Genomic DNA, 11,341 nt, shown 5'->3' on the forward strand with positions numbered 1-11,341 from the left:
CTCACGGCCTTTTAAATTTTACTTTGGATGTTCATCTTTTAAAGGAGTTCTTTTTTCCATCCTCCTCATAAACATTCCTTTCTGCTGTGTAGATAGATGCAAATGCCTGAATCAGGTTATATAAAGGGTCTGGCATTTGTACCTCATAGTATAGCAAAATATAGAGCATTCTACCCTGGGTTGTACAGGTCTAACTCTTTTTGCTTCAGTGGCTCCTACTTTAGTCAAAGATAAATTCCCTCTAAAGGTCTCAAATCTGGGTAGGGTTTTCTTTCTTTTCCTCCTCCCCCACCCCCACCCCGTTCGCAGCCAAGGAGATTGGATGCAGGTCCTGACTTTAAGTATAGGTGTCGGCTGTCAAAAATGTCCTGGTGAAAAAAATACAATCAGTGTATCGCTATCCACTGGTAATACCAGGTATCTACACTCGTCATAAAGCACCTAAGGATGTTTCAGTCAGCAAAGGACTACACCCCTGACAGTGGTTCCATAAGATTACATCTTCCAGGGATGATATAGCTGTCTTACTTTGTGTGAACACATTCTGTGATGTCTAAACAATGAAACTGCCTAATAACACATCTGCCTGAATGAATTCTCTTCATTAAATGATGATATACTGCTATGTTTGCTTTGCTTCCAAATATCCATTTTGGTTATTATTATTAGTCTTTTGGAAATTAGATATTTGATTACTTTTAAACATTTACTTTCACTAAGACTTGTTTTCTGTTGAGCAGTTTTACACAGGGTATTTTTCTCAACCATATCCTTTTTTTAACCTCTTTTTGTTAACATGGTTAAAATGTGACTTTGCTGAACAGGAAGCAGAACACGATAAATCTGTTTTACTCTTTAGGGTAGCAAAAAAAGACAAAAAATAGAGAAACATAGCAATGGTGCAGGGCCCTTTCAGGAATTGGGGTGTTTAAATGATTCCTGCCGTGTTGTACTGTGACCTGGCTCTTTGAACAACTTGTGCAACATGACAAATGACATAGGAAGAAAACACAAGGCAAATTCTGACCCCAGTCAGATTGAGCATGAACTAGAGCCTCTGTAAAGCAATTTACAAATAGCCCCTGAGCAGAATGCTTAACGATCAGCTCTCAAGGACTGGGAAAAAACACAAAGCAGCACAGTTTAATAAGCTTGACTGCCTCAGATGGAAACTGCTATGCACATGCCAATTGATGGTAGCCAAGGACGGGGATTTGGGAAGCAAGCAGTCAAATGATTATCAAAGTTAGATTTGCTTGGTCAAAATGCACAGAGTAAAGCACTCGTGCAATTATGAAGGTTGTTCTAATGACAGCTACATGCTTTTGATTGCCTCCCAAATCTGTTAACTGGTTTCAGCTATTAATAAGAAGTTGTTTGTTTTTAATAAGCAACTTACAATGTGTCTGAAAATCATTCATGGTCAACCAGTTTGTTTGCTCCCATGTTTTGCCTACCACCAGGGAAAGCAAACCTGGTTTGGGATTAGTGCCATCTTTTAGCTGAGATGTCTTTCTAACTGCAAAGAATTTTGTGCAGGTGCCTAAGCTGCTATTATGAAAGAATATTCCTCAAGCAAAGCAGCAAGTAAATAGCAAAGTGGTGGGGGTGGAGGATAGGCTAAATTTATCCTCTCATTTTCTTTTTGAAGCTTGTTTTATGGCATAAAAATGACAGTCTCAAAGGACTATTGGAAAAGACCATTTCAATGACAAACAAATTGTATCTTCAAGTCAAGGTATAATTAAAGTCAATGTATGACATTCTTTTGAATGTGATAGAAGATTTAAAAAGAACCATAGATGGGAACCAATGACATATCTTTTACTCATGGAGAAACATTTTTATCAAATAATAATTACAATTCTTTCTCTTCGAAAAAAGGAATTATAGAGCTATTTCTTTCAGGTACTGTTTCAGAAAGACAGGAATAGCTCTCTCCTTATGGGCCACAGGGCAAAGAAGTGACCTAAGGTATCCCATTAATGTCAGAAATAAAGTGAATTCCCTCATCAATAATGCTATGCATTCCTATGAATGGCACAATGAAGTCTTTGCTGATTAAAGAAACATACTAGTGCATCTGAGGGGCCTTTCCTGCATCTAGTGATACAAAGCAAGTGAGTATTTACCTAAATTGCAAAAGAAATGAAGTGTAAACCTTGACGCACGGACAATACCTTCCAAAGACAATGCCTTCCATCCTCATTACACGCAAAGTACCAACAAGTGCCCATTCATGCAGTCTGCGTTGCAGGGAAGAATTAATATTCTGACAGTAGATGGTGCTGAAACCTCAGCAGAAGAGAAGTCCTTCCTGTCTGTTTAACCTGCGTTTGTCAGCAACATCCTACATGTTTTCAGATTTCTGAGTGTAAAGACTGCATTTTGGGAAAGAGGGAATCATCCTCCTATTCTAAAGCAGTACTTCCTTGTTTGCTTGGAGATTTGAGGAGAGGTCACTCAGGAGAACATGACACTTCCAAAGGAGGGTATTAATTTCTTAGTGAAGACTGTTAGCTAACATTCCTTTATTTGATGTGGGTAGGACTGATTATAAAATCAGACCTCTCCTTCTCTCTACCATCAGTCTGATCCCGTAGTGATGAATGTATTTGGGAGTTTGCCTGTAATTCTAAGTGAACTTTTTCCTGACATCCTATTTTTGAAATGGCTATTAATATCTTCTAAGGCTCCAGTAATTGCTGCAATGCCCCCCTTTGAGTTATATTTACTAAAAGACAGTCTTCTGGTTGTATTGCCTGTTTCAGAGAGGAAGCCATATACACTTTTAAGGAAATTTAAAGGAATGAAAATGGAAGTCAGTAGTCTCCTGAATTAAGATTTTGCTACTGCTCTTCATTTTGAGGAGAAAGATGCAAATTGCTGGAAAACACAGTCTTGTAAAGAAATTGCCCTGTGGAGTGGGTTTGAGGGTCACTACACACTGAGTCCAATCTTCCACTCCAGAGAGGGAAACATTTTTTTCATTGAGAATTGCTGACCCAAAAAGAGAAAGAATCAATTGAGGGTCAAAGAAGTAAAAAGCAACTTAATTCAGTTCATTTTCAGAGAGATGTTTACAACTTTTCATGTTTTTAAAATTAGGTACAGGGGATAAAAAAAATATCTAAAGACACATCAAATAATTTAAAACTTAACCTGTGTAAAGGATAGGAGAAGTAGAGGAGAATGGGAAAACCAGAAGACAGAGAAAAGGAGATGAAAATACAGAAAAATAGCAAAAAGGCAGAAAGCAGCAGAGTGCTCTACTTCACAAACACCAAGGTCAGCACATTTCAGATAAAGGACAGTCACACCACGGTGACAGCATGGGGCCCTGAAATAATTTAATAGTTTGCATTTGCTGATTTTATTTTATTTTATTTTGCTGTTATTCACTTATGTATATTTGTGGTCTGAAGGCTTGAATTCAGGGCCCTATACATGCAAGGCAAGCACTCTACCACTGAGTAATATTTCAGGTCCTCTAGAGTCTGCTTTTTATAAGTAAAAAGGCAACTGCTTGTGGAACAACATCCTTTTCTTTGGTTTTTAAATTATTAAAATAGAAAACCTGTTCTGGGCAAGCTGCATCTTTGTAAATGTAATCATTATAGACAGACTGTATGTGCTACTTTCAGGAGAAGATTGTCTGGAACTTCAGAAGTGTTCTGATTTGATCCAAAGTCTCACATTTTCCAAACCTGCATTTACTCTCCTCTGCAGCGACAGCTGAGCTTGCCATGCTGATAAGTGAAGCATTCTAGTACAACAGTACTGTAGTATCATCTGGAAATACTGAGTAATAGCATTAAAAATCAGTATGATACCTTAGAAAGAGATTTATTAAGGGAAAGGGGAGAAACAGCCAACTGCCTAGCTCTTGTTTAACTGAAAAAACTAACAACTTCATTCCAGAAACATATTAATTACTTGAACTAAGACAAATAGTGCCCCCTATCAGAGGATGAGTGGATATGTGCATTTAAATGTGTATTCCTCCATCTTTTTAAATTTAGCAGGAAGTGGATTCACTTTTTAGATTATCCATTAGTATCTTTTTTTTTTTTTGGTTGTTTGTTTGTTTTTTTCTGGTACCGAGAATCGAACTCAGGACGTTGCGCTTGCCAGGCAGGCGCAGTGCTGCTGAGCTAAATCCCCAGCCCCATCCATTAGTATCCAACAGCTCATCATTAATAGGTAAGATAGTCACATTAGATGCCAACCTAGGTTACAGCAAATGTGTACACCTTATTTGTATGTGTTACACTGTAGTCACTAGGATGTTTCTCCAGATTTTAATGGAAAGGGTGAGTGGAACATTACAAATTGCGGAAGCATCAAATAGACCAATACTCAGAAAGATAGGTTAAAAAAATTGGTTAATTTATTAAAACAGGCAACATGTGCAAGGCATATGAACCTTTGCGTCTGTCAATCATTCCATAACTTACTAAACCCTTTCTATATATCATCCATTTGCTTCCCACAGGAGAGATTATCTTGCACTTTGCCACCATACCAGGACTTCCCATTTTTCAGGATCCCAGAAGACACTATTCACACAGGGGCTGATGTATACCTGAGCAACATGGCAACCCGTGAAGCCCTGTCATCTTTTCCCCTGGCCCAAACTCCCAAACAATGCTGAAGCACCAAAAATAAACTGCACACACCGTTCACTGTAAACACACCCAGGACAAGACTTAACCTCAGAAATGGTAGCTAGCAGGTATTCCTCCAGGAGTAAAAGCCTTCTGTTAGCAGTGCCTTGATGCTGACCTAGGTTTGCTAAAAAATTTAGCATGAAGAAATCTATGAAACACTGAATTTAGTATCTAAAATCCTAGTTTCCAGCTCTGGCCATATAATACTGATGCATCAGTAACCATCAAGAAATCATTTGATATCTCTGCGCTGCAGTTTTCTCATCTGTAATTTGAAGGTGATGGTATTTGGCATTCCAGGATGACTATGAAATTTAAAACGGGTTAATGGGTTTTAACATGCTTCATAAACCATAAAGTGCTACATAGTGTGAGATACTATTATTATTCTTACCACTGGTGCCAAGAATTTTCTCAGAAAGAGAAGTAAAGGAGAAACCTATTTTGAGAGTAAGAAGAGGGTGACATTCTAAGGGGAAGAGCTCACTGTAGTAAGTCATAGTTCCAAGGCAGCTGTTGGCTGCTTAATAAAAGCCAGTGAAGATGACAAAGTAATTCCTGGTTCAAGCATGAATGCTCAAGTACATGAGTTTATGTTTGATTGCCAGATGCTTCAAGCTAGCTGTTAAATCCAGACACTTCATGCACCAACAGTATTCTGGCATCTCAAGTCAGACGACTGCATAAATGCACATTCCAAAACGAAGAGACGTCCCTGGAAAATTACTCCAAAGAAAGAACTGTGAAATTTAAGAGAAAGGTGGAAATCTCTAAAGCACTGGTTTGAAAAGGAGGTAAAACATACATATGGAAACTATAGCTCTACAGTGCCGATTGATTAAGAAACAAACAAACAAAAACCAATAACCCTGCTGTTTGGTAATGAGGAAGACTGTTTACCTAAGGGCTGGAAGAGATTACCTTCATTTATGATTTCTGGAAATGTTATTTACCCTCACTAAGATTTGAAGTATTCAAGGAAAGCTTATACTAAACATTTTCATTTTCCCTTTTATTTTATGGTTATCTGGTAGATCACTTACATGAAGAGGAAAAAAAGAAGACAAGTGTATTTTCTATTCATGCCTAGTTCTTGCAGGTGAATTATCATTTTGTGTATTTGGCCAAATGGTGATAGTACCATGAGGGCCACTATCACCACCATTAAACGTCATAATCCTTAACATCACTGAAGCTTACATACATTATGCATTTACCATGTGCCAGCTCTGTACCACATAGAGGCATTTATAATCTCAATAAAAAATAAGCACCGTGAGGTCAGAGAAAATGTCTCTTTTCTTTAGCATAGATAACTCATACGTAGCATAGTTACCAAATGAGCACGAGCCATGGATCTTTACAACTTTATGGTAGAGGTATAATTATTATCACCATCTGAAAGACAATGTGTCAGAGTCTCAAGATATTCCCCAAAGCCACACACCTAATTAGAAGGAGAAAACAGGTATTCAACCTCAGGTCTGGATGACTCCAAAGCCCTGTAAGTTACTGATTTCCATTCCAATATGACTGCAGCTCACTGCTCACTTTAATTTATTGTGAAAGAGGCGTTTGGGTGGCTGCCAACGTTTAGATACAAATGAGCTTTGCCTAATTCTCTTTTTATTTCGATAGAATGTGACATGATGTGTTGGAACCAGAGGTATTTCCAGGAGCCAAGATATAAGAAGAGAGAGGAGGAAATGGGACTCTGACTGGGCCCGGGATGCTGAGGGGAGAAAAGGTCTGAGAGAAGAATGGCAAGAAGTGGCTCTAGGCAATCCAGAAGGGCATCATTAGACTTCACTGTCAAACGTCCTCAGCTTAGTACGAATTGGTTATTTGTGGAGCCTCCAGAGGTGGCAAAAATAAGTGAATTTTTAAAATCCTATTTAAAAATTTCATTTCAAAGTTTGTTAACATGGACACATACACACACACACGTACATACATATGTTAGAAAAGCAGATCCCTAGGTTATTTAGCTTAGGAATTAAAAAAATGTGGAAGCTGTAGAGTGGATCCAGAATCACTGAGTTTAATTTCCTTCCTGTCATTTACTATCTTGACCCTATGGAAGTTACTTATTTTCTCAGTATCTCAGTTTCTCCAGACTTAATGGTAATAATAATGTATCCTTTATACTTTGGGAATTAACACAACATTTTAAGAGCAAATCTTGCGACAGAATAAGTACTTAAATAAAGATAATTAAGACTGTAGAAGAAAAAATATGCCTCCACTTTTACCTCAAATATCAAAAATCCTTGTGATGTCCAACAATACCCCGTAGGACCCCAACTGATATTTTGTTGAAGATAGAATTCCCAAGAAAAAGCACTTCCTTTGGGTGTAAAGGTAGGCACCAATACCATGCAGAACCAAACTGAAGATTTCTGTCTACACTCTCGTAGTAAAAGGGTGCAGATTCCAGATAGAAGGCTGCTCGTTCAGGGTACAAGTGGTTAAGAAACTGAGCTCTGGAGTAAGAAATATCGTTCTGCCAATATTAGCTCTAACACTTGTGCATTTTTTTTTTTTTTTTTATTATGAGTAGGTTACTTGACTTGTAAGTCAATTTGGTTTGTAATTGGAATAGTCCTGTGGCTGCATGGGATATGATGAGCATCTTAAGTGCTCGATGTACATTAGCTATCATCATCATCATTACCCTTGACACTCTCCTCATCATCACTGTCATCCTCGGTGAGCCCATTTGTGGCTGGGACCATGTGTTTAAAGTGCAGGCATTTTCACAGAAAGACATTTTTCCCACACATGCAGAGACTGGGGAGGGGAGAATAAGATTTAATTAGAGAAAAAAATGTCCAAATAATTCTCTTATGAAATACTGTGGGCCTCTAACCTGAGACAAATAATCTACGTCAACTTTACAGAGAAACTAAAGAGAAAACAGAGCTGACTGCTACTAAAATTGATAGCAGATGCTCACAACAATTTGCGCTAGTGAAAGTATAAGGACATTATCATTGTACATGGACATTTCCTTGCCAGAACAGTGTAAAAACACCTAGATAAATGGCACAGGTGCTTTCATGCTCATTTGCCAGGGCAGCGTACCAAGTTTGAAGACGATCCCTAGAATGACATCAAGTCAAAGGATTATCATGTTTGTTTTATCCACATTCCAGGACCCGCATTAACACTCCGGACATCATCAGGCACTGTGAAAAATGCTGAAGACAGGACAATATGACCCTGAGCTGAGAAGATTAATAACCGGTGAATAACTAAACTTGCTCGCTGATAGTTTGCTATGCTGATTTCTACAGCTATCTTAATGGATTATTTGAGTAGTTTATGGGGCATAGCCAAAAAAGACTTTGTTGAGGGACATGAAAGGTCTGAGCAAAGCTGAACTGAGTGGTATCTTTGGCTTTTATACAGAGAATCTTTTTAAACCTTTGTTTTCCTCTCTTGTCTTCTATTTTATAATTCTCCCGAGGCCAGAAATGGCACAAGGACAAAGAGTTGCTTTTGGGAACTCAGCACAAATTCCCAGGTGCACTGTAAGATTGCTCACTTCACAGGGTCACCTGCGGTGTGCTGCCCAGCTCTGTTCAAGGGTACACCTGGGGAGAAGCAGCAGCAAACTTCAGATGGGCAATGCATTCTCTAATAGGAGCCAGCAATCAGGTCTGTACTCTAACACAGAGATGTACTCTCGTGATGCTAAACAGAGGCTGAAAATCCTCATCATGCCAGTGACTGAGTGGAGCTGATGCTCTGTGCTTGTTTCAAGTAATCATGGTTTATAAGTAACCTAAGAACAGTGAGACCTAAATAAACCAGGTAAATTCCTTGGGTCTTCACCTCACAGAGCCATCTCTTATTCATGCTATTTGACTATGTACACTTGACCAAATATTTAGGTACTTACATGATTTTACAAGGGTAAAAGACTAATAGATGCTAAAAGTCAATTACAATGATTATGTGGCAGGCCCTGTGCTGGTTTCTTTCTATGCTACTTAATTTTCTCTTCATAATAATCCTACTAGGATTCCGAGAGCCTTCTAAATTTTATTTAAAAAGTAGTACAGGTGCTTTTTTAAGGGTATAAACCTATGAAGGTCAGAAAGTATGGTTGAGAGGCATTACTAATACAACTGGGGATATTTGGAAGCAATTAAATAGCAGACAAGAAACCTTGAATCTTAAGCTTACAGAAGAGAAAAGACAGGAAAGTAGTCTGACTATCTCTATAAATCATCCCTTCTAGGTTAAGAAATTGATGGCATCATGCACTCGTGGAAGTGGAGCAGTGGAGCTCTGACAGGTGAATGCTGTTTAGCATAAGTCAGTCTTGCAGATGTGCTCTCCTTTCCATGCAGCCAGGTGACTGGCCCTCTTCCCCTACACAAGAATGCTTGTATTTTACTTTCTAAGCAGATAATACAGGGAAGGCCTCTGGGACAGAATATACCAGGCTGAATTGAGAATAGCAGGGTGTAGTCAATGTTCATACAGTAAAGGCTGAGATTTCCAGTTTCCTTCCCAGAATAGCTTCCAGGAAGTGACAACTACATCCTCCAAGAAGGATACTGGATACTCTGATACTGATCAGCCTAGAAGGAAAACCCTAAAAAGTTTTTTGCGGGAGGGATCTCCAATGAAATGGTTATAGGCAAGAGAGTTGGAGAGCTACAAATTGTTTTTCAGGGAACCACTGTAGGATATTTTTCAAAAAATAAAGAAAGAAGAAAGAAGACACAAGCTCCAGGAAATGAGGTATGTAATACAGGAAAGAGATATGGAAATTCCCAGGAGGATGGTGACAGAGCATCCTGGAAGAGTATTTTGTAGTAGGTATGTCATGATATTTTAAGAAGTTTTATAAAGTTGGTCAAAGTGTGGGGCTTGACTTAGTGATACAAAAAACTAAGAAAGAAACAGATACTAGAAAAAGCAAAAGAGGGGAAGAAAAGGAAAGAAGGAAGGAAGGAAGGAAGGAAGAAAGGGAGCAAGGAACATGTAGTATGGTTTGTACAGCAGTCAACTTTCTGTTGCTGGAACAAAAGACCTAACCTATACAACTGAAGTAAGAAAAGGTATATTTTGGCTCAGAGCTTCGGAAGTTTCAGGCTTCTGACTCTGCCACAACAACATCATGGTGAAAGAGAGTGGTAGAGGGAAACTGCTCACCTGATAGCAGCCAGGAAGCAGACACAGAAGGAAAGAGAACCACAGAGGGGGGCCAGAGATAAATATACATGCCTCCAGGTTCTGTCGCCAGTGACCTATTTCCTCCAACCAGCAATTCAGCCTACCTCCTAAGGGCTATTCAGCCGTGAACTCACCCACCGAGTTAGCCCTTGGTGAGGTTAGTGCATCTGTGATCCAAACACCTCCCTCGACCTCACTGCTGAACACCGCCTCACTGGGGACCAAACCCTCAAAATATGAGTCTTTGGGAGCCACTTCATATTTAACGCATAACAGTTGGTTTGAGTGCTTCCTTTGGAATACTATTGCACAATGTTAGTTAGATTATCATGGCTTCATGGTCTAAGCAGAATTATGACTTATTGATACCAGGAGATATGTGAAAGACAGCTAAAATCCATTTTCTAGTAAGTTGAAAGATAAACATTGAAATTGACGTCTCAAGAGATTGCCACATAACAATGTTATTTAAAGGTGAAAGCCAACACCAAATTATACAAGAAAACTCCAAACAGGTGAAAGTGCTTCCCACTAGGCTAGATCAGTGGTGGCGAACCTACGGCACACATGTGTGCTGCAGTAGGCTGTTGGTATCATTGAAAGCTCTAAAAGGTTTGCCATCCCTGGGGTAGATTATAGACCAGGGGGGAGAAACGGGGAAGTTTTTCCTCATACCAACCCTTTTGGAAACCTTTGGTTATTTATTTATTTATTATCTATAACTCTGGGGGGAAATTTAAGCAGAGAAAATGAAACACTCAGGACTACATTGTTATTTGTCCTCAAATGAACACTCAGAAAGTTCACACTTTAAATAGGCAGCAGAGGAGAAATTTTAACCTGGGTTTGCAGATGCTCTTAACTATGACAATAAAGCTGGTTACTTCTAGGTTGCCTTAAAGGGGAAAAGATCTACCTTTTACTTTTAAATGTTCCTGTACATAGTGTCAGGAGTGAGCTATGCCAGTAACACAGACCAAATGTGCTTGTGTCTTTACATAATGTCAGTATTTATTGAGTAATAACAGACTCATGATATACATCAGTTTTGTCAGTCTTATCTGGCCGGCCAAGTACTCAAAATTTACCTCAGTAGCCAGTGGGCTGCACAGCTACAGGTTCTTTTACTTCAGTCTTAATTACTAGTTTCTATAACACACATCACAGGGCACATGATAATACACAGGTTAAATAACAGCTAAGAAAGGCTTACCAGTGGCTGTAGGATTGAAAGGCTAGTGCTAAAAGTAGTCAGAGAGCCCTCAGAGGTGTAAAAAGTCACCATAGATGCCTACATGAGATTGTAGACCAACAAGAGCTTCTTAGAGACAGAAAACAGAGTCCCTCCAAAGTCCAAGTCCAGAAGCAGGCAGGTCAAGGGGGCCATGTCAAGCAGGGAATTTACACTGAGCAAAAGCCAGGGGAAAGAGAGCAGTTGATCACATATCCTCATGACATGTTCATGCTGTGCTCTGACGAAA

The 11,341-nt window shown here is 39.1% G+C and overlaps 1 protein-coding gene and 1 long non-coding RNA gene across 7 annotated transcripts in view; one reads left to right on the top strand and one right to left on the bottom strand.

The window, feature by feature from the left end:
* The window catches only part of Cntn4 (contactin 4), a 661,264-nt gene that overhangs the window by 41,756 nt on the left and 608,167 nt on the right, over positions 1 to 11,341 (bottom strand). The window lies entirely within an intron of this gene.
* Positions 6,337 to 8,952, top strand: LOC102022300. The gene is made up of 3 exons (XR_260792.1): positions 6,337 to 6,417; positions 7,826 to 7,916; positions 8,917 to 8,952. It is a non-coding gene; the product is annotated as an uncharacterized LOC102022300 (long non-coding RNA).

Source organism: Chinchilla lanigera, unplaced genomic scaffold (genome assembly GCF_000276665.1).
Source record: "Chinchilla lanigera isolate Chin_1 unplaced genomic scaffold, ChiLan1.0 scaffold00020, whole genome shotgun sequence".
Lineage (NCBI taxonomy): Eukaryota > Metazoa > Chordata > Mammalia > Rodentia > Chinchillidae > Chinchilla > Chinchilla lanigera.